We start from the raw sequence: 27,984 nt of genomic DNA on the forward strand, positions 1-27,984 counted from the left end.
TAGCTACTGCAACTATGATTAAGTTTTATTCACCAGCTCTCTCTATATTTTCCTATTTTCAAAATATATTTTTAAAACCATATTTTCGTATTTAAAATAAAACAATATATGTTAGGGATCTCTAGTTCTTAGAGATGCTTAGTGATGTCATCAGAAACACAGGCCCTTCTTAGATTTTCATCCTGTCTTCCTTAGCTTTTTGGTTTTTATTTTTATGTTTGTTGCTTCATTGCTACAAGATGGCTATTGCACCTCTGGGCATCACATCAACACTCCCGGTAGAAAGAAAGACGAAGAGAGCCCACCTTCTGCGTCTCTACCTCCTTCTCATCAGGACTGTTTCCCAGAAAACCCCTCAACAGACTTGGTTAATCTCACATGGCCAGCGAAGGATGCTGAGGAATAAGTATTCAATTTTTCAGACTGCAGAGTAGATCATGACAAGAAAGAAGGGGCTGGGAATGGATGCCAAGTGAGCCAACTGCAGTTTTCACATAGTATTTTTGGGTAGAAAATTAAAAGCACATTTTGCAGAGTGCACTGATCGAACGCAGTGACAACCAGAAATGCAAGAACTGTGTTTTGCAGGCACTGGAAAGAGCATTTGTGACATTGGACCATTAAAAGGAGTGAGGGGATGTACTTACAAATTATCCAGGCTCTGATCCCTCCGTGGCGGGGGTGCGACACTGTACATTGCATGTCTTTTTATTAAGAAAAGATGAGAAGCTTGAAGTCAAGCACATACGTCTCCACCATAAACTCTTCCACGGACACTTTGTTGTAAGCGACAGGGAAGAGTGCTTTCAAGCTGTGTTTGGTTACATGAAACCTGAGTCAGCTATCCAGTGACTGCAAAAAAAAAAAGAAAAGAAATCACCGAAAAGCAGGATTGGTCGTACAGCTGAAGGCAGCAGCGAGCTGTTGGACAAAGAGGAAAGTCAGGGGGTCAGGAGATCTGAGGGATCCATCACGCTCTGCTGCTAAACAGCTGCGGGCCCTTGGACACATCATTTACTCTGACCGACTTCAGCCTCCTAATCTGTAAGATCAGGGGGTGAATGGAAAAGACCCTTTAAGTACTTTGAGCACGAGATGACTAGATCCTATTCTAATTGCTATCTTCTGAAAATGAATAACTGCAAAGGTACTGAATCTCTCAAAACTTCTCACTGTGGGGCTTCCCTGGTGGCGCAGTGGTTGAGAGTCCGCCTGCCGATGCAGGGGACACGGGTTCGTGCCCCGGTCCGGGAGGATCCCGCATGCCGCGGAGCGGCTGGGCCCGTGAGCCATGGCCGCTGAGCCTGCGCGTCCGTAGCCTGTGCTCCGCAATGGGAGAGGCTACAACAGTGAAGAGGCCCGCGTACAGCAAAAAACAAAAAACAAAACTTCTCACTGTGAGCAGACAGGAGGGAGCACAGAGAGGTCTGGAGAAACAGAAATGTGAGGAGTCATTGGCTCTGGGTCAGCTGCCATCATTCAGGGTACATGGTATGATCCACAGGGGAAACAGAGCAGATGTAAAGCCTCAGCACCCAGTAAAACTCTATGGATATTATTTTTGTACCATCGGAGAAATGGCTTAGCAATGCAATGTATGGAGCCCGCACTCCAACTCAAGACTTGGTGTCCTTGTGGATTTCATTTCACAACCTAAAAAAAACACACCTCAAGAGTGAAGCAAATCACGATGATCAGGAAGTGGTCGCTGGTAGTTACTAAAGTCTTTCAGTCCAGAAATCAGAAGCTGTACAAGGAACCCTTCATTGTTACCATGGGAACGTATCAACCTTCAGTTTTGGATGAAGGTGATGGCTGTCAGCATAGGCTGTGATGGAGTTGGAATTCTTCCTCCACCACTTAGAGCTGTGTGACATTCAGAAGATTACTTAACCTCTCTGTGCCTCCATTTCTCACCTGTAAAATGGGGGCCAATAATGACATCCACTCCTTAGAAATGGGTGAAATTTAAAAATTTTAGTCTAATGCCTGGTCTCTAGATAGTGATTGTCAGGTAAATTTTAATTCTTCAAATAAATCAATGAATTTGCAAATAAGCTTATAAGCTGTTATGTACTTAGTAACTTGTGGTGGGTTTTTCAGTTGGGGGGGATAGAGTTTTTTCTCTATGCAGAAATGTACAGAAATGGCAGAAGTAGGAAGTTTACCATAAACCTTGGGGAAGCTTTTAATAAAATTCATTCCAGAGCACATGTGCAGTTTTGCAAACAGTAGTTGCCTAAGGTCCTGAGCTGCTCCCTAAGGCAGTGACCTCTGCTTCTGGGAGGAAGGAACAGAATAAGAGAGATATAAAGTCTGGACAAAGCAGGAATAGAAATGTATCTTTGGATTTGGCTCGGACTGTATCTTTTGGCAAACACTGACAATTTAACTGGAAACAAAATTGGAAAGGTTTCCAACTATTGTCTGTTCCTGTTTCCCTTGTTGGAAACCTCTCCTGGGTCCTTAACAGGTGGTCTACTTCCAGTCCCCAAATATGAGGTGTTAAAATAGACTTTCAAATCAGTGGTGAAAAGCTGGGTTGTTCATTAAATGGTATTGAGACAGCTGGCTAACCATTTGGTAAAACAAAGTTAGAACCCTATCTCAAACCAAAATAAACCCCAACTGGGTTAAATATTTAAAGAAATAGAGACATGAAAATATCAGAAGAAAATACAGGTGAAAAACAACGGAATGATATTATGGGAAAAGGCCTTATGACTATAATACTTAGCAGAAATTATCATGGGAGACATGATTGTTGGCTGAATAAAAAAACTGAAATGTCCCTTTCTAAAATTTATCAGCAAAATAAGGAGAACAGTAACTGAAGAAAAATAATTTCAAGATATCAGGTTAAGTGGTTATGAGCCTCAATACAGAATAAACTTTTATAAATGAATTAAAAAAGAGATGACCTGTTCCCTTCTCCTCCCCCTATCCTAATGTGATCATGGCCATAAAAAGAAGAAAGACATATGGCTAATAGACATGAAGAAAATTCAGCCACACGTGTCATCAGCCACTTTTCTTCTATCAAGTTGTCAGAGCTGAAGGACAGCAGCTCTCCGTGTCAGGGAAAGCATTGCCGGGTGATATGCAGATGTGTGCATGGACGTTGGCAGTGTAAATACACAAAAACTTTTTGGAGACCTAATGGGCCATTTAGATCATTTTTTTAGAGAAAAGTCTTTGGCAACTTTTCATATTTATCCTTAGAAAATGATCAGGGACATGCCTGGAAATATAGATCAAGGATGGTCATTGCAGCAGAGTTGGGAATCTCAATATAGAAAGTTAAGGAGACATCTGTCATCTGAGGCTGGTTAAGAATGAAGATTTAGTTTCCACAATGGAATACTATGAAACTGTTTTGTTTTGTTTTGTTTTGTTTTGTTTGCGGTACGCGGGCCTCTCACTGTTGTGGCCTCTCCCGTTGTGGAGCACAGGCTCCGGACGCGCAGGCTCAGCGGCCATGGCTCACGGGCCCAGCCGCTCCGCGGCATGTGGGATTTTCCTGGACCGGGGCACAAGCCCGTGTCCCCCGCATCGGCAGGCGGACTCTCAACCACTGCGCCACCAGGGAAGCCCGAAACTGTTTTTTTTTTTTAAAGTGATGATACAGGATGACATCACAATTTTAAAAATTATAAAACAAGAGTAGAGTACAAGTCATATTTGTATCAAAATTTATATCTCGCTATGTTTAGCACATTAACACACATACGTGGAAGAATATTGATGAATGGCTTAAAACGATTGTCCTCCCAGACCTGTACTCCTCAATTCTGTCACGATCAGGAAAAACAAGGAATGACAGAGAAACTGTCACAGACCAGGGGGTGCCTGGGAGACATGACAGCTATGTACAGTGTGGTGCCCTGGACTGGATCCTGAACAAAAAGAGGACATCAATGGAAAACTGATGAAACTCAAAGTTCGGAATTTATTTAAGCGTAATATACCAACATCAGTTTCTTAATTTTGACGAAAGTACCACAGTCATATAAGGTGTGAACAATGGGAAAACTGGGTGAGGGGCATGTGGGAACTCTCTATACTATCTTGGCAGTTTTTATGAAAATCCAAAATTTTTCCAAAGTAAAAAGTTTATTGAAAACCTCAATACATTTTCAAATAAGGGTATATACCTAAGGAGTTGGATTGGGGTGAGAGACCTAAAGAATTTCAGATTCTACGTGTATGAATTTTTACAGTGACTATGCATATTATATAGTGAAGGATAAACAGATTTAACAATAAAATATTATAGAAGTATATTTGTGAACATGGAATAATAAGAAAAAAACAAATTATAATACAGCATAATCCTATTGAAATGGTTTTTAAGTTGGTGGTTTGGTTTTGCCTACTTTTATTTTCTAATTTTAAAAATATATATTACTTATAGGATACAGAATAAAGTTTAAAACATCCCTGAAGGCGATCATGGGGCAGGTGCAATTCTCAAATCTCTGGTCTCATGAGTTCGAATCAGGGGTTTCCTGATCATGTGCCTGGTCCTTGGAAATTTGGGGCCACAGAAAGTGTGTCTCTTTCTTCTGGTGATAGATTTAAATAAATATTCCTTTAACTATGATCCAACATATCTTGTCTTTGCTTAACACAGTCCATTCAAGACAGAAGGGTAAAGATGAGAGTCTCTATACAAGTAAAAAGAAAGAGAGAGCAGGAAACATTATTTCCTACTGGGTTGGTTATTTACATGATTTTCAGAGAAAATGACAGCAGGCTGAATGAGAGAAAAAAAAAAAACAAGATCAGTAAACTTAAACACTGTTATTAGAAAACTGAAGACAAAATGTAAATAACCATTTTGCCTGTTTCATGTTTATCACGTAATCACAGCACTGCCATATTTGGAATCAATAGCATAACATTTGAATGCAAATGTGACTGATACTTACTATAATATTTTGGACATGGAATCACATACTGCAATCTTTTCATATGCTTGCCTTACCCAGAAATGAATTTGCTGGATGGTTTCCAAGCTGTAATTTGGACTTATAAGACTAAATGCCACATGACAATTGAGTCCCCAGTAGCTTTTAAGCTCATGGAAATTAAGCAACAGCAGATGAAAGTGTGTTCAGAAGCCCAGAGACCCATCTGCCCGGATCCCTACCCCCATGGGCCTCCCACTCACATGGGCCGTATTTCAGAATTCATTTCTGTGTGTCTCAGAGACTCTTTGGTTTTCAAGGGCCTTCTCATGAACACAATGGCTCTTGCCTGCTCGGAGTTACAGACAAGCCAACTGGTAATTATACAAGAGTGCAAAAAGTACTGTAATTGGTGAAAACATAAGATTTCACAGGAAATCAAAAGAGAGACACCTTGGAATCTAGACACCTGGACACACAAAGGGCTTGCCAGCGTAAGGGGTGCATCTGCCATGAGGCTTGAAGGATGAGTAGCCATTTCTCAGGTGAACGGGGAGATCGGTATTCCAGGCAGAGGTGACGGCGTCTGCAGAGGCCACTCAGAAGATGGGAGAGGGCCCAGAGGTGCGGGGGTGGGGGGCCTGATGGGGTGGAGTAGAGAGTGCCAGAGGGAAGGGTGAGAGCTGGGGCCAGAGGGAAGGCAGTGGTCCCATCCTGAGAGGCCTTGAAAGCCGTATTAGGCAGGTCAGATTTTATCCCAAGGGTGTTTGGGGCTGAACTATGTCCCTGCACCACTTCCCCAAATTCATATGTTGAATCCCTAATCTCCAGGACCTCAAAATGTGACTGTATTTGGAGAAAGGGTACTTAAAGAGGTAATTAAATTAAACTGGAGTTAGTAGGGTGAGTCCTAACCAGTGTGACTGGTATCCTCATAAGAGGAGGTTCAGACACATAGCGGGAAGACCGTGTGAAGACACAGGATGAAGACAGCAATCTAGCAGCCAAGGAAGAAGAAAGGTCTCAGAAGAGAGCAGCTCTGCTGATACCTTGATCTTGGACTTTCAGCCTCAAGAACTGTGAGGAAATCTGTTGCTGAAGCCCGCCAGGCTGTGGTACTTTGTTATGGCCGCCCGAGCAACCTCATATCAATACCAAGGGCAATAAAGTGTTCTAAGCAAAGAGGGGGAGGATGGCTAGATTTATCTTTTGAAAAGTCCCTCTGGCCGATGGACAGAAGGAGTGAATCCCTGCAGTGATCCGTGCAGGCTGAGCTTAGCACACCACAAGGGGCACCTCCTAAATAGACAACAACACGAATCGCATGTCCACAACGTGTATAACACACAGTTCGCAACTGCACACCCATACGTGGCCGTGATATCAGGAGATAGGTAAAGGAATGGAAAGAAGTGAACAGATTTGAGACAGATTCAGAGACTAGACTCAGTGGTTTTTGAAGATTGGTTGGATGCCGCCAGTGAGAGAGAGGAAGAAAAAAAGGATAAAGGTGTTTTCAGTCTTGGGAAGCTGGGTGTGTGGGTGCACCTGCCAACCACATAAGAAATCGAGAAGGAAGACCTGCATTGGAGAGGATGATTGAGTTAGTTTTGGCTTCAAGTTTGATGAACCAAAGGAAGGTAGTCCAAGTGGAGCCCTTCAGTAGGGAATTGGATGCATGAAGGTATGAACTTGCACACGCATCACAATTGGAAGCCCACTATTTTTTTTTTTTTTTTTATTACGCGGGCCTCTCACTGCTGTGGCCTCTCCCGTTGAGGAGCACAGGCTCCGGACGCTCAGGCTCAGCAGCCATGGCTCACGGGCCCAGCCGCTCCGCGGCACGTGGGATCTTCCCAGACCGGGGCACGAACCCGCGTCCCCTGCATCGGCAGGCGGACTCTTAACCACTGCGCCACCAGGGAAGCCCGGAAGCCCACTATTTTAAACCACGGAGGTTGGTAAGAACAGAAGGAATCATATGTAAAATAAGAAAACAGTATAAGAGAAAAAAAATAAGCATGACTTTTATATCCAGACTCCTAAGTCAGAGGCTCATTGTGGGAATGAGATGGCAAAACAAGCGAAGTGGCGTCCCCCGTTTCCTTCTCTTCTACCCACCGCCTGGTTCCAGGCATGGTCAGTCAGCTCCTCACATCCGTCTTCTGGAGGCTTGGGTTGCTTGGATCCAGAGAGCGTGCTTGAGTGGATTCCCTTACTCACTCAGCAAATACTAGGCACCTACAGTGCGTCACGTACATGCTAAGCTTCTGTTGGTCAATAAAAAACATCATACGGCTCCCCATTCTCAGAACAGTCCAGACCCTTGGCCTGTTGCAGGCACCCCTAGAATTGTACTTCTACTGACAGCATGGAAGAATAAGGCTGTCCTTGTTGAATGCATGGCTGAATTGGCTTCAAGAATACATGTAGCACAGGGAGGTCAGCTCCGTGCTTTGTGACCACCTACAGGGGTGGGATAGGGAGGGTGGGAGGGAGGGAGACGCAAGAGGGAAGAGATGTGGGAACATATGTATAACTGATTCACTTTGTTATAAAGCAGAAACTAACATACCATTGTGAAGCAATTATACTCCAATAAAGATGTTAAAAAAAAAAGATAAAGCTTCCAGATTTCCATGGTTGAATATGATACTAGCTGTAGCTTAGTCGTATATGGCCTTTGCTGTGTTGAGTTTTTCATCACGAAAGGATGTTATATTCTGTCAAATGTTTTTATGCATGTATTGAAATGACCGTGTGACTTTTATCTTTCATTCTATTAATGTAGCAGATCACATTTACTGATTTGCATATGTTAAACCATCCTTGCATCCCAGAGATTAAAAAAAAAAAAAGAATACATGTAGATCTGAAAAAGATGAAAAGAAGGCCACTCACTGCCCCTCCCACTTTATTGTCACACATAATCAAGGACCGACCATAATATCGCTGAGGGTGGTACTTTGCATTTGGCATTATCTGAGCTGAAGCTCAAATAGTGCTAGTTATCACACACTCCCCAATATCTTTTTTAAAAATTCATTAATAAGCCTGAATGCTTTTGTCTAGTTATTAGGGAAGCTGGGGTTAGTAATTAAGCTTTGCAGCAGGACAAGCTAGGACAGAAGAGGCTGCTTGGCAACCACAGCTGACTGCCTGGTTTGGACATCCCCGGGAGGAACTTCGTGGGGACCACCTGAAAGTAACTGATGGACAAAGGAGAGGAGGCTTTGTTCTTGCTTGAGCTCAAAGGATTACAATTTGGGCACAGATAGAAATGCAGTCCTGTTACCAGCCCTGGGCTGGTGAGGTCCAGAAACGTTTGGGCAACATGAGATAAGTATACAAATATTCAAATCCTTCTGGGAACCTGGGATAAGATTGTCTTGCTTCTGAGAAAAGAATACTTGTAACATGAAATAATCCTTGATGTCGATGTTTGACTTAGGATGACAATTTGATCAGCTTAGTAACTCCATCAAGAGCAAAAAATTCGTATGCAAGAGATTCTAGGGAAGCAGGAAGCTTTAGTCTTTTGGCAAAAGGGATGGGAACCAGTCAGCCATGACCAAGAAGTCAACAATCCTTAAGCAAGTTGTAAAATTCAGTCTGGAAGCCTGGGGAAATCCACAATTAGTCACCCAATCATGTCCCTGTGAAGAGATGGTGACACCAAAGGAGGAAATGGACTTGATGGGAGAAGAGGTTTGAAGTGATTTCTTCCAACTCTGGTTAAATTTGATTCTAAAGCTTTACAAGGGACCATTTAGAGTCCTTTTACTGTTTGATTCTTGTTCAATACAATTTCAATGCAAATGAGAAATTAGCTAGGGCTAGGAAGGCTTTGGTTATAGAGGTGTGAGAGGTATAACAAAATTCTACCCCGTCAGTAGGGAGAAGAAAAATTCACAAGTTAAAATTAATTCTAGGAAACATATCTACATAGGTGGATGTGCCAATACCCGGTGTTCACCTGCCTTGTTTTCTCACCATGCTTTACTGGAGATAAGCTGCCTAAAAAACAGCCAGATGACTTTACTGAGTGCACTGAGATTCTGCATCCAGTCCCTGCAAATCAGTTATGGGCAGGACAAAGCTGACATCAAAGGCCCATTCATAGCTGACAGATTCTTCTGCAACTCAGCAAGCCTGCAAGTTTGTGCTTCTCAACTGTAATGTGCTTACAGATCTTCCAAGGGGTATTGTTAAAAGACAGATTCTGATTCAGGTCTGAAGTGGGACCTGAATTTTGGTGTTTCCAGATGATGCTGTTGGCCCATGTCACACACTAGCAAGTTGACTTTTCCTATAACATCCCATAGGTGGAGCAAAATCGCATTACCCCTCCCACCTAGAACTGCAAGGAGAAAATCAGCAGCTACAGGGCAACGATTTCCCTTGTGTTATGCATGGTTTTAATTCTAGGCTGCCTTCACACGATGGATGAACCTTACAGATCATTACCAGTTTAAAGTAAAAAGACATCGATGTCAACTTTTGTCATCCTTGTTACCCGTCACGATTGTAAAACACCACGTTGTGAAAGACTGAATTTACTCAGAGGTCCACGATGAGTGGCAAACTGTCCACGTTCAACATCGAATTTCAAACCTGAAATTTAAAAGCTGAAAATGCATGAGAGTCATATGACATCCCTTCATGGAAGAGAGAGTGCTTCACTAGGATTCCAGAGGCTTGAAATAGAGTCTGAGCTCTGTCATTCACTTGCTGGTGACTTTGAATAATGCTGTCCGCCCTTCCGAGGCTCAGATGTGACATGAATAGTTGTTGGGTGACCATGACATATGAAGCAACCCAAAATGGCTGCCTTTCTGCTAAGTAAGCATCAGGACCACATAGCTTCTCAGTGGTGAGACCCTCACAAGCCTGGTTTGAGAATTCTGATGTGGCTGCAGGCAGACAACAGTGCTATGGGACCAGCACCAACTGGGAATGGGGGCAGCTGTCCTCTCTAACCCCAGTGTCACGTGCTGAGGTGATGCCAACATTCTTCTCCTCTATCACATCCTCCAGAGCTCATCCTTGTCAGATATGTCTCCGAGGAGTATCAGAGTACCTCCTGTCTCCTGTCATTGTTGCAGGAATTTAGGACTCACCCTGCTAGAAAGTCTGGTGTGGACAATTCTGCATAGACAATTGAAGAAAACTCAGTAACCACATTCCCTACTTACAGCCACTTCTATTCTCTAACCTGCTTTTGGAGGTTTTCTCCTCTTTTCCTCCTTCCTACTCTGCCCATATCGGCTACCCAGTCCTATGGACTGTAGGTTCCCATCAACCAGCCTCAGAGCTCATTATTCTGGTTCCAAGTTGCCAGTCACACCAGTTCCTCAAACTTTCTGTTTTTTTCTCTTGGTGTTTGTACTTCTCCATCATTTCTCCTGTGGTTTCCATGTTTGGGATGAACAGATACACACTAGTATATATAAAAGAGATAAACAAGGAACTTCTGTATAACACAGGGAACTATATTCAATATCTTGTAATAACCTATAATGGAAAAGAATCTGAAAAAGAATAGATAGATAGATATGTGTAACTGAATCACTTTTGCTATATACCTGAAAATAACACAACATTTTAAATTAACTATTTTTTAATATTTTTAAAATGTTAAAAAAAAAAAAAAGCATATTGCTCTACCCAACTGAAACTTCTTTAGCATCATCCCGGCTGTGGGATGTCCTGGTTTGTCCAGGACAGTCCTGGTTTACACTTGTTGTCCCAGGTTAGTAATTAGTTGAATCCCCTTTTACTCTCAAAAATGTCCCAGTTTAGAAGATAAACTATATAATCACTCTATGTGGAAGCAACTCCAGCAAGATGAAAATGTCAACCAATGCCAGAGAGGATGAAACATTCATAAACATGGTCGACACTAGCTATGGTGTGAGCAGAAAATTCACCAAAAGAAATACAGGTAGAAGTCTACATCACACTGATGAATATGTGCTCCTGGGCTAGACTTCATTGCTTTAGGTACAAGATGCAAAAAGAAACCCAAAAAACAACTTGTACTTCATGAGCAAAACTGTGAGTTGTACTTCTTAAGAAAGAGAGAAAAATAATATAGCAAGACTTATTACCAAGCAAATAGATCATCAGAATGAACGTCCACAATTCTACCTCGGTAGAAACCACTGGGGATCAGCCTCCAGCAGTGCAAGGTGGGCAGCATGCAGGGCCCTGTGGAAGGACCTGAGGCTTTGGGATAAATCAGACTAGAATTAGGATACTGACTTCTCTTTGAATGCTGTGACCTTGGGCAGATGGCTTCATGGGTCTGAACCTTTGTTTCATCACTTATGAAAGGAGAGAGTTCAATGAGCCATTGGTTTTCAAACTAGGCTCTGCGGGGCCCAAGGGTTTTGCCTTTCAGACCCGTGGTGGGGTGGGGGGAGGAAAACTTAAGCTTTCCCACCACTTTTCCGTGTTTTATATCAAGCAGTGAGCTCTCTTAAGATGTTTTAAATTTGATTTGAGATATTAATTTGTTTGAAGAAAAGAGTTCGTTGCAAAAATAAAATGTGAACACAAACGGGTTAGATGGTCTCTAAGATCTCTTCCCAACTCTAGTAGATGTGGTTCTGAGGCCTCGGGTAATGTCTGCAGTTAGTGAACTGACAGATGGAAGTGGGCAGAAGATTCCTCTGATGCCTGCAGAGACTTGCTTTTAAGGGCAGACCAGATGGGCCTTAATGTGTGCACTGCTTTATTAGGGAGGCTGATGGAGACCAGGGTGTGTCTGAGGGACGTGTGTTTACAGAGACCCATGGAGGTGTGGCTGGGAGATGTCTTAGCTGGAGAGGAACATTCCTAGGCCTCTGAAAAGTGTTCCTAGAAGTATCCTCCATTACTCATAAAGATCCAGAGGTTCTAAGTTGGTCCTAGACTGATTCTAGATTATTAGGAGAAAGTCTGGTGTCTGAAAATTATTGCCAGTATCTTGAAAATTCTTAATAATTGTAATAAGGAAGGAAGGAAGGAAGGGAAGGAGGGAGGGAGGAAAGAAAGGAAGGAAGGAAGGGAGAAAGAAAGGAAGGGAGAAAGAAAGGGAGAAAGAAAAGTCTGGTATCTTCTAGCACTTCAGGGCATTGGGCAGCATATATAAATTTAAAGAGTAAAACGTCTTTTTTTCTGGAGTAAAAATCAGAAGCCTACACATTTAAATAAGACACATTAATGAGGACAAAGGTGGATCAGGGGACCATGGTCTTTTTCCCACATGCTGCATATACCAGGAATCAAAGAGAAAAAAAGTAGATAATGGTGAGTGTGTGACCGAAGTGCTTTTTTTCACTGACCTGGAAGAAAATGCAATCTTGAACCAGAAGAAAAATACTAGCATCACTAAGGGGCTTTGTGTCCTGGCTACAAAGTCAGATATACCTTGGGAATCCAAATTTAAACCCGGGAGACTGGTTTCCTTGTCTCTGTAAAAGCACCAGATAAGAAGTTAGGCTTCAGACTGAGCTTGAATGGAAATCATTTGTGCGCTCTTCTTTCTGTCTTAATCAAACAAATGGGATTCCTTACATTTTATGTGCTATTTGTCTCATATCTGAAATACTTTTAAATTCTGGTTAGATTTGGAGTTTGTTTGAATCTAGTCTTGATCATTTAAGAATGATTCAGTTGGTTGCTGTTTCTTATTTCATTAGACTTCTAATCATGCCATGGTGCTGTTTTTAAGAATATCCAGGGATTTCTACTGCCTAAGAGATAAAGCCCAAAGTCTTTACATTAAAGACTTTCATTATCACACACCAGCTTACTTTTTCAGTCTCGTGTCTTTATGATCTAGAAGCACCAGGTTACCCACTAATGGCCAAGCACATCGTTTGCCTTCTTCCTACTGTCCATTCATTTACCCTCAGTACTACCTCGTTCATGATGCTTTCCAGATACCGGAGCCCCAGGCAGAACGAATCACCTTCCTCTGCTCCTAGAATCCTCTGCTCCCATGGTTGGCCCAGCAGGGATCTCACTGGTCCTCAAAAGCCATGGGTGTGACTCTCTTGTTGTATAGTCAGTGACAAGCATTAGGGTAGGGACTCTGCCTGTTCCTCTTTATAACTCTGGCATCTAGCACAGAGCCTGGCACATGGTAGTTGCTCAAGAAATCTTTGTAGAAAAAAAATGTTTCTAATGAGTGAATTCTCAATGGCGTCTAGTAATTAGGGGACTGAGCAGTTCACTACATGGCGGATCCTTCTTTTGTCTGTTTTAAATGTATAAGCTTACTTACTAGTTGTAAAATGAAGAGTACTGTGGGTCTTCTGAAACTAAATCTTTCCAGTTTAGGATGACATGGTTTTGGTTTTGGTTTTTTTTTCTAGGTGGCTTTTTAAATATTTTATTTTTAAAAAAATTTTATTGAAGCGTAGTTGATTTACAATGTTGTGTTAGTTTCAGGTGTACAGCAAAGTGAATCAGATATATAGAGATATAGATATCTGTATATCTATAACTATAGATATAAAAGAGCCCAAGGAACCGCTCCCACCTTTGAGTGAAGACTTCCTCCTTAATGCTTCGTCCAAGGACTTCACCGTTCCCCCAAACACTGCATCTCTTCAATCTGAAGATGCTAAACTTTCGGCTGTCATCTCTGAAGTAGTTTCCCCAACCCCAGCTCCACCCAACCACTATGCGGGTCCACCCCCTGACACTCCGCAGAGTGATGACAAAGAACTTGACAATGCCCGGGATCAACTTTCTGACAGTCTCGGGCAAAGACAGCCTGACCCAGATGGGAACAAACCCCCTAGAGGATAAAGTCGAGGCAAAAGCGAAAGCTGAACACAGAGACAAACTGGGCTAAAGGGATGACACCATCCCACCTGAATATCCACATCTCTTGGATGATGACGATGCGGTCGAATCAGCGACGCCACCTACAAAGAAACCTGAGGCATCAGAGAAACCTGCAGATGCCCAAGACCTCACTGATGCCCTCTCAGGGGACTTTGACAGCTGTCGGTCAACTACAGAAACCTCAGAGAACACAGCAAAGGACCAAGACAAGAAAACTGCTTCCAGCTCCAAAGCACCCAAGAATGGGGATAAAGCAAAGGATTCTGCAAAGGCAAAGGAGGAAACTTCCATTCGAAAAGCTGGTGGAAAAAGTACAAATTAAAGTTCACACTATCTGGTATCTGCATATTAAAATCTTCATCTGGTAGATGGTGACTTTTGAAGAACAAAAGGCTTTGATAGCAGAAATATTTTCTGAGTGGCTTCTAGACAGTGGTATTTGTTGAGTCTTTTGACATCCTAAACATTGTTTGTTATTCTTTTCCTGAAAAGAAACTGAATTTGTCTGGTTCACCTGTGTTATTCTACTGAGTATTGATAAACTTTGAATATCTATATATCTGTATCTATTTACATTTACATTTACATTCTCTTCCTTTGTAGGTTATTACAAGATACTTAGTTCCCTGTGCTGTACAGCAGGTCCTTGTTGGTTATCTATTTTATATATAGTAGTGTGTATATTTTAATCCCAAACTCCTAATTTATCCCTCCCCTCCTTCCCTTTGGTAACCATAAGTTTGTTTTCTGTGTCTGTGAGTCTGTTTCTGTTTTGTAAATAAGTTCATTTGTATCATTTTTTTAGATTCCACCTATAAGCAATATATATTTGTCTCTGACTTACTTCACTAAGTACGATGATCTCTAGGTCCATGCATGTTGCCACAGATGGCATTATTTCATTCTTTCTTATGGCTGAGTAATATTCCATTGTATATATATCCCCCCCTTCAAAATGTCCATAGAACTGCTATTCTCCCATAAAGAAAAATTAGCAAAAAGTCTGCATCAACTTTGCAAAACAAGGAAGGGTATTTTCTGCGTGACAAAAAACTCTGAGGACTTTCTGTTAAATGTAGTGCCGATCCGAGCCCACCCACAGTTTCAGACACGCAGTGCAGCACACACCTGAGCAGTAAAGGAGAAAGCACCCAGAGGTGAGCTTGAAAGCCACTGACTTGAGAGTTTGGTGGGACGACGTGTGAGTAGCGTTAAAATATTGCTGGAATAAGTGGGGAAGTTGAGGCCAGTTGGCAAAGCTGACAACATCTTTGAAAGATGATTCAAATAAACTCTACATGAAAAAGAAATTATGAGACAGGGAAATGTGAACAGAGACTGGACATTTAATGATTTCAAGTAATTACTGTTAGAAACAGACTCACAGACATAGAGAACAGACTTGTGGTTGCCAAGCGGAAAGCGGGGAAGGAGAGGGATGGACGGGGAGTTTGGGGTTAGTAGATGCAAACTATTACATTTAGAACGGATAAACAACAAGATCCTACTGTATAGCACAGGGAACTACATCCAATCTCCTGGGATCAACCATAATAGAAAAGAATATTTTAAAAAGAATGTATATATATGTATAACTGAGTCACTTTGCCATACAGCAGAAATTAGCACAACCTTGTAAATCAACTATACATCAATTTTTAAACGTACATTTATTTATGGCTGCGTTGGGTCTTTGTTGCTGCGCTCGGGCTTTCTCTAGTTGCGGTGAGCGGGGGCTACTCTTCGTTGTGGTGCGCGGGCTTCTCGTTGCGGTGGCTCCTCTTGTTGCGGATCACGGGCTCTAGGCACACAGGCTTCAGTAGTTGTGGCTCTTGGGCTGTAGAGCACAGGCTCAGTGGTTGTGGCACACGGGCTTAGTTGCTCCACGGCATGTGGGATCTTCCCGGACTAGGGCTGGAACCCGTGTCCCCTGCATTGGCAGGCGGATTCTGAACCACTGTGCCACCAGGGAAGTCCCACATACATCAATTTTAAGAAATAAAATAAAATAAATAAATAAAAAATTAAAAGTAATTACTGTTAGAATTTTTAGATATAGTAATGGGACATGGGACTTTGGTTGCGCTTTTTAGAAAGAGTTTATATTTTTCAGAGACATATACTGAAATAGAGTTGATCCTCATTATTTGTGAGTCCATCTTTGCGAATTTGCCTCCTGCTAAAATTTATTTGTATCCCCAAAATCGATGCTCACGGTGTTTTTACAGTCCTTGGAGGACATGAGCGGAGGGGTGAAAACTGAGTCATCCGACACCCCACCTGAGGTCAGCAAGGCAACAGCCACCCTTGTGTCCCTTTTGCCATCCATTTAGTGCTACATGTTTTGCATTTGTGTGCCTTTTGCTGGTGACTTTATTGTTTAAAACGATCCCCAAGCATATGCTGAAGTGCTGTCTGGTGTCCCTAAGCGTGGGAAGGCTGTGATGTGCATTTCGGAAGAAAGATAAGTGTGTAAGATAAGTTTCCTTCAGGCATGAGTTACGGCTCTGTTGGCCATGAGTTCTGTATTAACGAATCCATGATATATAGTCACTAAGGTGTCTTTAAACAGACGTACGCATAAAACAAGGGTATGTATTAATCAGTTGACAAAAACTTTGTGACCAGAGGCTCTCAGGAACCTAACCCTGTATGTTTCCAAGAGCCATGGTTGAGTATTTGCTATTTCGGTATTCACGAGACTTCAAAAAACATCACTACCACGAGTAACAAGAATCAGCTGTCAACACGGATGAACTGATGTGTGTCTGAAATTTGCTTCAGAATCGTCCAGAGGATTAGAAGCAGGAATAGAAATGAACCAGGTTAGCCCTGAGTAACTCGCTGAAGGAAAGTTCATCACACTCTACTCTCAACTTTTGTATATATTTGAAATTGCCCATAACCAAAAGGTTTTATTTTTAAAAGAGAGAGTGAAAGAAGAGCAGAAACCCAAGTGTGGCCTTTTCTTCAGGCATTAAAAGAATCATTTCATGTATTCTCTAAAGAAATATAATTATTTAGAAGGAGGATGAATTAAATTTCATGTTCAGTATAAATGATCCAGGGCCATGTAAAGTTAATATATACAAATCCGCAAAAGCAAAAGGCAGTGAACGAGTGTGGGCTTTTATAAATTGTAAGGTAATATAGAAACTTCCATGTTGTTTTAGAAAGTGAAAAGCGAAAGGCAAGAGACATCTAAATAAAAGACCATGTTCTGCCATTTCATTATAATAAAGCTCAGTTTCTAACCTTCACTCTTGTTTATTCCATTAATAAAACTGCTTCAGGCTCCTGGGAGGGCTTTGGCCCCTCTGCCCCAGCTTAGCCTCTGAGAGTTCAGAGCAGGGCAAGGGCAGGGGCGAACGCCCTACTTTATCTCCATCAGTTTCCATCACGATGCCTCTACTTGTACTCAAGCCCTCGGACACTAATTCCAGTCACTTGTCCCAAGTTAAAGCCTTTCTATCATTCCATCTTCCCTCACCTCTAACAGTGTTCTCCAAATGCATCCTGAGTGGTCCTAGAGCTCCAGGGAGATTTCCCAGGAATGGGAAAACAGGGAAAACTAAAGGACCCTGCAGCATGGAACCACACCACTTTTCTTTTTAATTGAAGTATAGTTGGTTTACAATGTTGTGTTAATTTCTGCTGTACAGCTAAGTGATTCAGTTATACATATATATATACATTCTTTTTTATATATTCTTTTCCATTATGGTTTATCCCAGGATATTGAATATAGTTCCCTGTGCTCTACAGTAGGACCTTGTTGTTTATCCATCCTGTATATAATAGCTCACATCTGCTAACCCCAAACTCCCACTCCATCCCTCCCCCAACCCCCTCCCCCTTGGCAACCATCAGTCTGTTCTCTGTGTCCCTAATTCTGCTTCTGTTTCATAGATAGGTTCATTTGCATCATTTTTTTAAGATTCCGCATATAAGCGATATCATACGATATTTCTCTTTCTCCGTCTGACCTACTTTACTCAGTATGATAATCTCTAGTTGCATTCATGTTGCTGCTAATGGCATTGTTTCACTCTTTTTTATGGCTGGGTAATATTCCATTGTATATATGTACCACGTCGTCTTTATCCATTCATCCGTTGATGGACATTTAGGTTGTTTCCGTGTCTTGGCTATTGTGAATAGTGCTGCTATGAACATAGGGGTGCATGTATCTTTTTGAATTACAGTTTTGTCCAGATATATGCCCAGAAACGGGGTTGCTGGATCACATGGTAGCTCTATTTTTAGTTTTCTGAGGAACCTTCATACTGTTTTCCATAGTGGCTGCACAAACTTACATTCACACCAGCGGTGTAGGAGAGAACCACACCGCTTTTATCTGCTTTATAATTTGGGTTTTGCACAAGATTTTGCAAGGGGAAAAACAATAGTCTGCTTCTTAGGAAAGAAAACATTGCGCAAGCCAAGCTTCTGAGATACACGGTACACTGAGGGGACGTGAGGGCTTGGTGGAGACACACCACAGCTGTTCCCCACGGACCTGGCTCACTTCAGGTGAAAGACACACTTCCTCGGAACATTTCACCCTGTTTCTTTAGAGAAAGCAAGCCCTTTTGCAGCCCAGATCAACATCAGTACCTCTGAGATGCTTAGCACTGGCCGCTTCAGGTTGAGAAAGATGTCGAGGACCCTGAGGGATTTTTGAGGCACCGTCCTCATGACCATTTCTTGAGAGCCTTTTGTTCGCCAGTTGTTGCGCTGGTTACTTGGCATTTATTTATTTATTTTTAATTTTTTTTTTTTTTTTTTTTTTTGCGGTACGCGGGCCTCTCACTGTTGTGGCCTCTCCCGTAGCGGAGCACAGGCTCCGGACGCGCAGGCTCAGCGGCCATGGCTCACGGGTCCAGCCGTTCCACAGCACGTGGGATCTTCCCCGACCGGGGCACGAACCCGTGTCCCCTGTGTCGGCAGGCGGACTCTCAACCACTGCGCGCCAGGGAAGCCCTGCATTTATTATTTTATTTAATCCTCTCAACAAACTTGCCAGCTAGGTGGTGGCTTTCTCATGTATTAGTCAGCACCCTTTTACAGGCAAGTGACAGACACCCAGACCCTAAGCCACAGAAACTCACAGGAACCAAGTGCAAGAAACACCAGACGGAGCCTGTCTCTGGAAGGACCAAAACCCAGGGCTCCAGCCCTGAAAGGATGGCCGCTGCCTTCACGCTCCTTGATGTCTATCTTCACCTTGATTTGAACCCCCAGAGGGGTCACTGGACGTGCCTGCTTTGTCACTGCAATATTCTCAGCAGATAGACCAATGCCTGGCATGTGGAAGGCACTCAGAATATAACTGTTGAATGAATGGATGGAGTGAAAGCAGGATATGGAGTTTTGTAAGTCCCATTACCCTATGCTCATACCAAAGACACAGGCACTTCCCGGTGTACAGTGTATCAGGGTGAGCACTGGGCAAGTGCATCCCCCAGCCTCTCTCCAGCCGGCCTCCATTAATAGATGATTACATCTTTTCCCTCATAGTTAGCTAAGTTATCATTCCACATGTTTTTTTAAATGTGATATGTGTGAATCTAGAGGTAAAACAAGACCAGAACACTCTCTATGAAATATACAGGCAGGTGTGCACACACAGCTGCGTTGGCTTTGGGTTATTGCGGAGACTACCACAGTTTTCTAAGGAATAATCCCTCTCTGTTACAGTCTACCAAGTAATTTCACTATGCTTTTATAATTTTAATTTGGAAAAGAAGCGTCTTCCCATGGGTTTGGTCCTGAAGAAAGTTGAGTACTTGACCTCAGATCTCCCTACATAAAATGAAAGTTTTAGACAAAAGGTTCAAGGAATCTCTGGTTCCTTCTAAATTTCCTTCTACTTGTCACTCACCCACACTTAATGCCCCGTTCCCATCAGTCTTTGTTCACTACAGTAAGTCCCCTACATACGAACAAGTTCTGTTCAGAGAGCAGGTTTGTAAGTCCAGTTTGTTCATAAGTCCAACAACGTTAGCCTAGGTACCCAACTAACACAATTGGCTATATTGTACTGTACAGGTTTATAATACTTTTCACACAGATAATACATTAAAAATGTTTTAAAATAAAACATTTTTAATCTTACAGTACAGTACCTTGAAAAGTAGTACAGGACAACAGCTGGCACACAGGGGCTGGCATGGAGTGCACAGGCAAGATGAGCTGCTGACTGGAGGAGGGAGAGGAGGTGGGAGACGGCAGAGCTGAAGGATCGTCAGCAATAAGAGACGGAGGGCGAGCTGCCATTTCACTCACGCCTGACGTTGATGGTACAGGTTCTGGTTCCTTGCTGGAACCAGATGCACGTTCGCATCTTTGAAAGTTCGAAACTTGAAGGTTCGTATATAGGGGACTTATGTACTTGGGACCAAATCCAGTGTATTTTCTTCCATTTGGGCTTTTAAGAAGATGCTATATTTCCCCTACATCAGCCTCAGGAAGGCACTCCAGTACTTAAGAAAATATAAGATGCTAGTAAGTCTTCTAGAAAGGGAAGCAGACAATAAACAAATAATACCATAATATGTTATATAATATAGAATTCATTATTTATTAATTTTATTAAATTAGTTAAGATATATAATGTCAGGTAGTGAAAAGGTAAAGACATAAAACAATGCCATCCAATAGAAGTTTTTAATTTCTACTAGCCGCATTTAAAAAGTAGAAAGAAAGCGGTCAAATTAATTTTCATAATATATTTTAGAAAACCAAATATATCCAAACTATGGTCAACATGTAATGAATATAAACATTGAGCTATTTTACATGATTGTCTTCTCATACTAAATCTCCAAAATTCATTTAAAAAAATCTTTGAAACCGAAGTACATTTGACACTTTCAGTATATTTCAGTGTCAATGGTTAAAGTGGAATCGGCAGTCCCATCAAACAATAAAGTTGTTTAACAGGAAAATCGTTTACACCCCATCAGTTTTTAAATTTAAGTTAAAGACAATTAAAAATTCAGGGACACTAGTCACGTGACCACCTCATGGACCGGCAAAGCAGAGGGAGTTACAGGGTGGGAGATGGGGGAGAAGGCAGTTTCAAGTAAAGACGTCAGGAAGATCTTGTGTGGAGATGACCCTCGAGCAGAGACATGAATGGAATGAGAGAGGGAGTCTGCCAAGATGGGAGAGAACAGCATTCCAGGAAAAGAGAAATAAAAATTGCAAAGGTCCTGAAAATGGGACCATAAATCCCAACGCATGTACAACCTCCGAAGACACGACCTTGGGAGTCTATTCTACTTGTTCTAAGGATGCCATCGTGGTGCAATATCTCTTTGGTGTTTGGGGCACAAGGTTCCTAAAGTATGCATCGTTTCCCCTTTCTGCGGTTCATTAGAACAAAACATGAGATTCAAGTGCGTGATTAGAAGGACGTGAATGGAGTTTGAGGCTCTGTGTCTGGTCTTAGGGCTGAGTCAGCCGTCTCCCTCTGGCTTCATGGTGTGCGCCCCTGAAGAGAAATCCGAAGAACAAACTCTCTGGATCACACCTGGCAGCGAGGTGCTGCTTGCTCTCAGCCACCTCTGTCCTTGAGAAGGGTTCCTGGTGTCCCTCTGCATTTAGCTAATCTCGGTGTTATTTTCTCTCGGCGGTTTTCTGGACAGCTGACACCTTTGACAGTGATAATCAGAAGTAGGTTTCCAAACAGTGCTATTCACGGCCCACTCAGAGCATCTGAGCGAATGGATGAAAGCCCTCCTTATCTCTGCTTTTTCTTAGGCAAGTTAGACAGAGGTGTGTAGCTGCCGAATAATCTCAACCAGGGACAAAAAGTCTAGAGGAACCAAAAGACCAAGAGCTGAAAGGCCCCTCAAGTGGGCCCTGAGCTCCAGGGCCGGCAGCACACAAGGCTGAGTGAAGCTGGGGAGCCAGTTCCTTCTCCACGCTTCGATATCCCTGTGCAGAAAGCAAAATACCTGAGTGTGGGCACAGTATTGCCGAAATGGATTAGAAAGCCAGAAGGGTTTAAGCTGAACCAAAAATAGATTTTGCGAGGGTGATTGGTCGAAACCTTTTTTCCTTTTATCAAAATTGTCTTTAATAATCAGTATTAATTAAAAGTTGTAAAAGTGAAAAGATGCCCACTACCACGAATCATTGGAGAAAGGAAAATCAAAGCCAAGTGAGATGTCCCCTCACACTTGTTAGAATGGCTATCGTCAAAAAGACAAGAGATAACAAGTGTTCGCAGGGATGTGGAGAAAAGGGGACCCTGGGAACGCTGTTGGTGGGGATGGAAATTGGTGCAGCCACTATGGAAAACAGTATGGAAGTTCCTCGAAAAAGAGAACTACCATGTGAGCCAGCAATCCCACCTCTGGGCATATAGCCAAAGGAGATAAAGTCATTATCTCAAAGATCTTCACCCCCATGTTCACTGCAGCATTATTCACTATAACCAAGACATGGAAACAACCTAAATGTCCACTGATGGAGGAATGGATGAAGAGAAAGTAGTATACTGTTTACAGTGGAATATTAGCCATAACAAGGAGGAAATCCTCCCATTTGCAACAGCATGAATGGACCTTGAGGGCGTTATGCTAAGTGAAAGAAGGCAGACTGAGAAAGACAAATACTGTATGATCTCACTTACATGTAGAATTGAAAAAAGCCAAACGCATGGAAGCAGAGAGTAAAGTGGTGGTTGCCGGGGATCGAGGGTTGGGGGAAATGAGGAGAAGATGGACAAAAGGTACAGATTTCCTGTTATAAGATGAATAAGTTCTGGGGAGGTGATATACAGCATGGTGATGATAGTTAATAATTCTGTATCATATACTTGAAAGTTGCTAAGAGGGTAGATCTTAAATGTTCTCACCACAAAAAAGAAATGGAACTACGTGACCCCATGGGACTAATGCTACGCAGGTGATCATTTTGCAACATGGAAGTGTTTCACATCAATACGTTGTACACCTTAAACTTAGACAATGTTATATGTCAGTTATCTCGATAACATTGCGGGGGGAAAAGTTGGAAAACAAAAATTCTTGCAACTTTTCATTTAAGGTTCGTCCTGTCCCGTCTTTCAACACTATCAGCCTTGATGACGCTGCTTCCAGAGAAAGTTTGCCCAGACTTCTCTTGAGCCCATTCCCTGAATTAAAGCCCCATGAGGGTGAGAGTATGCTTGTCCTGTTCACCAAATAGCCTCAAAAGCTCACACAGAAGTGACACTTAGAAAATATTTGCTGAATATTGAAGCGCCCATGTCACGTAAGAACTCATCGCCCAAACTACAGGACAGGAGAAGAGAGCAGAAAACAGGAACCATGTGCCTGGTTGGGGGGCGGGGGGAACATGAGGTTTTAGAAAATGAGACCCTGAAGGCATATCTGGGGTGAGATGAGGAAGGAGGTTCCAGGCTGTGTAGAGAGAGCTGCTTTGAAGTCCATCAAAAAGCTATGGATTTTTTTTTTTTTTTTTTTTTTTTGCGGTACGCGGGCCTCTCACTGTTGTGGCCTCTCCCGTTGTGGAGCACAGACTCCGGACGCGCAGGCTCAGCAGCCATGGCTCCCGGGCCCAGCCTCTCCGGGGCATGTGGGATCTTCCCGGACCGGGGCACGAACCCGCGTCCCCTGCATCGGCAGGTGGACTCTCAACTACAGCGCCACCAGGGAAGCCCAAAGCTCTGGACTTTTAAGTCCAGGGACGCAAGGCACTGGGGCGCCATAGCACCTGCCCTTGGAGGTTCAGGATGTTTGAACCTGAATATGTGTCTGCCCTGAGCCTTGGGAGCTAAGATAAATCAGGCACTGGACTCAGCCCAAGGCCGTTTAACGCTAATGGTGAGCTCCGGGCGCCCAGACCAGCAGCTGCCAGTTAGAATGGGGCTCAGGGATCCCTCAGGGGAGAACCAGGAAACAACGGGGAGCAAAGGACTTCCCTTGCCCCTCCAGTCTGATAGCACCTTTCCATCCTCGGACCTTCCATAATCATATCTGAAGCGTTCTGCATTAGGAGGGAGAGCAGACTTTCTGTGCTCTTGGAGAAGGAAGATTTCAGCTCAGTCTGATAAAGAACATTTTAGAATCCACCGAACCACACAGAGAGTAGTCTGCCTCCTGAATCAAGGTCACGACCCCAGCCTGAGGGACCACATCAGCGGCATCATGAGGGGGGGAATCGCCATTCAGAGGGAGTTGAACTTGGTTATCCACCTGTGTAACGATAGCACCCCTTTGTGAGTGGAACCAGCAGCTGTGGCCCACACCCGGCGCCCTGAGCACACCCCTGCTCCCCTCCAACCTCTGAGCAGAGTCAGGACCCCAAAGCCAGATGGCCCGCTTGTCCCCTGCAAATAGGGTGACCATCTAATCAATCATGCAGATTTGGACACTTTTACAAGTGAAAGGGGACAGTAATATTATTATAACATACCACAACAGGGCAGACAGGGAGCCGTGGTCCCCTAACTGGAGCACACCAGCAGAAAAAAGGCCCAGCCTCATGGTGGGACCTGTGATTCTAAACCACAACATTAATTAATGGGCTAAAAACCTGCCTGGTGCGATTAGAGCCTGAGGATCTCAATGAATCCAGCAATAAGTATAACATGTGGGGTTACGTAAAGCCTCTTGGCTCGGAAGTCTGTTGGATACAGAACACATCGTGTGGGGTTACGGTTGAAGGAGAGCCCTCAGGTTTTTGAAGAGCAGAGGTGATTAAGAGAAGCAAGGCCGGGGTGAGACGTGTTTCAAAACTGCATTTCCAAAGAGACCTTTTTTTTTTTTTTTTTTTTTGCAGTACGCGGGCCTCTCACTGTTGTGGCCTCTCCCGTTGCGGAGCACAGGCTCCGGACGCGCAGGCTCAGCGGCCATGGCTCACGGGCCCAGCCGCTCCGCGGCATGTGGGATCTTCCCGGACCGGGGCACGAACCCGTGTCCCCTGCATCGGCAGGCGGACTCTCAACCACTGCGCCACCAGGGAAGCCCGAAAGAGACCTTTAAACGCTCTTAAAATAAGAATAAGAAACTCACAACTGTCTGTATCCAGTTATACCATTTTCTTTTATCTGGACAGCTTTGGGGGATATCTAGAATAGAATTGGGGGAGATAAAGCCCTCTGCTATACTGTCTCCTCACAGCAGTGTCACCAAGCCATGCCCCCAAGCTGGCGCTGCCTGGGTTTGCTAAGGAACAGCCATAGGACCAGGCATGTTTCTAAACATCTGAACGTCAGGTCCGCATCTGTGAAGCCCAGCACGGAGGCCTTTGCCCCTGGGTTTCCACTGTAGCCCAGACCTCTGTGACTTCACTCTCTATTGACCTTCACAGCAAACCAGCTGACGTCATGCCAAGCCCTGCAGACCTACCGGGGTGACTCATTTAACAGTATTTGTAATCTTTGTAAGGTGCAGCTGCTCCATAAAAGAGTTAAAAAAAAACCAAGTCAGGAGTCCCTCTGGTGCAAACAATTTTATTATGGCCTGTGCTCTTACTTTCTTCCACTGGCTTCCTATCACCCCACTCCCCCCTCCCCGGGCTCAGACTCACACTGGAATGGTTTGCAAAACTCCAGTCTTTTCTGATTGGGTCCATCTGAATGGAGCCGCACCACTGTCTTCACAAATGGCATTTCCATTAACATTTCTATTTCCGTCCATTCGGGGCACCTAAAGATTTCCCACCAAGATTTACATCCTCTATTTTAAGAAAGTGCTTTTAAAAAGCCAGCGCTTTGGCTAAGTTTAAGTCTGACTTTCTCAAGGGATGCTTAAAAGAAATACACAAAGCTTTTTTTAAAAGAACCTTTGTAAGTTCAAAATAACATTCCAAAAGGAGTCACTAGAAAAACATTCAGGGGAAGAGAAAGACTTTCTTTTTTTTCTTGCGTTTGGGGCAGTCCTGGCTTCATTCTCATGTTCTGTGTTTGTTTTTTGACGCACAAAAGTCAAATAGCCCCACGAGTCAGGTAATAATTGAAAGAAAAATGGGTTGTGCCTCCCATATCTAGGATATTTACAACAGAGGGAAGAGTCAAGCCTGTCTGGATCCATTATTCAATAGGCCGGGTAGAAAGAGAAGATTCTGACAAATGGTGGATCAAAGGCAGAGCTTTGGAGATTCTCTTAGATCTTAGAGGAGAAGCGTCAGAACCATTGCCCAGCTATGCCGACTGTAACTTTCCATCACGCTGATGACCCACGATCTTCTGATGCCGTAGCCCGATGGAATGCCTGACATGCTTGGACAGCTGCCAATCAGGAAGATCAGCCGTGGGCGATTGCTTCAACAAAACTGAGATTCGACATGATTGTTCTCCTAGGCGTGGAGACTGACCTCTGCTGACAAAGCAACATGAAGGTGTTAGCATACGGTGTTTGTTTTTCTCTCTCTGACTTACTTCGCTCTGTAGGCTAACACATATATATGGAATCTAAGAAAAAAAAGAAAAAAGGTCATGAAGAACCTAGGGGTAAGACGGGAATAAAGACACAGACCTACTAGAGCATGGACTTGAGGATATGGGGAGGGGGAAGGGTAAGCTGTGACAAAGGGAGAGAGAGGCATGGACATATATACACTACCAAACGTAAGGTAGATAGCTAGTGGGAAGCAGCTGCATAGCACAGGGAGATCAGCTAGGTGCTTTGTGACCACCTAGAAGGGTGGGATAGGGAGGGTGGGATAGGGAGGGTGGAAGGGAGGGAGACGCAAGAGGGAAGAGATATGGGAACATATGTATATGTATAAGTGATTCACTTTGTTATAAAGCAGAAACTAACACACCATTGTAAAGCAATTATACCCCAATAAAGATGTTAAAAAAAAAAAAGATGAATGCCGTCTCAGTGAAAAATGGGTTTTGCTGCGAAAACTGAAAAACCATATTAGTGGTCTAATCATAAAAAGAGTCGAAGAGGAGGTTTAGGACTAATATAGTGGGACCACAGTGTCATCCGGGTCCCAGGCTCCTAACTGTTTCCTCTACCACCTTGAACATGTGGCTTCCATTCTCCAGTTTACCTCATGGTCCCAGATAGCTGCCAGGTCACTATTCATCATGACTGCATTCCAAGTAAAAGCAGAGAGGAAATGGGGGGAAAGTGTGGTCCTTTCTCTTTTTGGAGTCCCACACAACACCTCCATTGCATCTCATTGGCCAGTTTGGTCACGTGGCAGTTAGGAGCCACAAAGCAGGCAGAGAGTTTCTACTTTGGAAAGGTATCCCCCCCGCCAGTCTCTTCCATAAATAGAGACTGCAGTGAGTCTTTTCATATCTTCCAGAGGCACCAACTTGCCTAAACTCAGCATTGTAGACTACAGAAGTCTTTATGAATGTTGACTTACCCTTGGACATAAAAAATAATCCAGAAATTTGAAAAGAATAACATTTTCCATGACCTACAATAAATGGTAAGTGTCTAATCCTTAAAACAGTAGGTAAGAAATATCTCCTGGGCTCTCTCCAGAAATGGATATGAACAGATAACCTGTGTTTTACTCTAATAAAGATGTGGTGTCCTAAATTCACTTTTGAGGGAAAATGAGAAAACCATTAGCTTTAGAGAACCCACCCACTGTGCTTGCAAGGTTCACATCCAGATTCCCAGGTCTGCGTAATTCTCCTCAGGATGGCTTCAGGGGTGCCAGTCTGGGTGGAAGTTACGGGGAAGTGGAGGTGGTACGACCTGTCTTGAAGGTTACTTCCATAGCAAGCACAATGCCCGTAATTTGCTCAAAGTCTGTTGATTTCCAGTTTCATTTTCCCCACTCCCATGACAAGGCAGCTTTGAAGACAGTCCTGTGTTGGAAGCTTTTTCAGTGTTCCTACACAACAAATGTCTACAGGGCAGGTGCTACCACCGGAATCGGGCTGTATTCAGACACCCTTCCACGGGAACTGCCTCCCTGGATGCCCGCTCTAGGTTCCGAGCCCTTGACTGAGGATGCTCAGTGGGTCCTCCAGCTTTAAATGCTTCTTTCCATTTTAGCACGTGATACTTTGCTTCTTTCACACCAAGATATAAAATGATGAACATCAAAGACTTATTGGAGACTAGCTGCGTCCGTTATCTACACACTACGGAAGGAAAAAAAACATGTTGGTCGTGAAACCATTGACTGAAACGGCTCTCTACAACAAACTCCGGTAACATGGTACTGATGGGGTCTTTTTAGTGTATTTTCCCAGCCTGAGATATAATTGACAAGATTGTAAGACATTCAAAGTGTGCAA

The 27,984-nt window shown here is 43.3% G+C and overlaps 1 pseudogene; it reads left to right on the top strand.

Moving 5' to 3' along the window:
* Positions 1-14,305, top strand: part of LOC101277331 (calpastatin-like) — a 39,425-nt pseudogene extending 25,120 nt beyond the window's left edge.
* Positions 14,306-27,984: the final 13,679 nt, after the last annotated feature.

This window comes from Orcinus orca, chromosome 19 (genome assembly GCF_937001465.1).
Source record: "Orcinus orca chromosome 19, mOrcOrc1.1, whole genome shotgun sequence".
Taxonomy (NCBI): Eukaryota; Metazoa; Chordata; class Mammalia; order Artiodactyla; family Delphinidae; genus Orcinus; species Orcinus orca.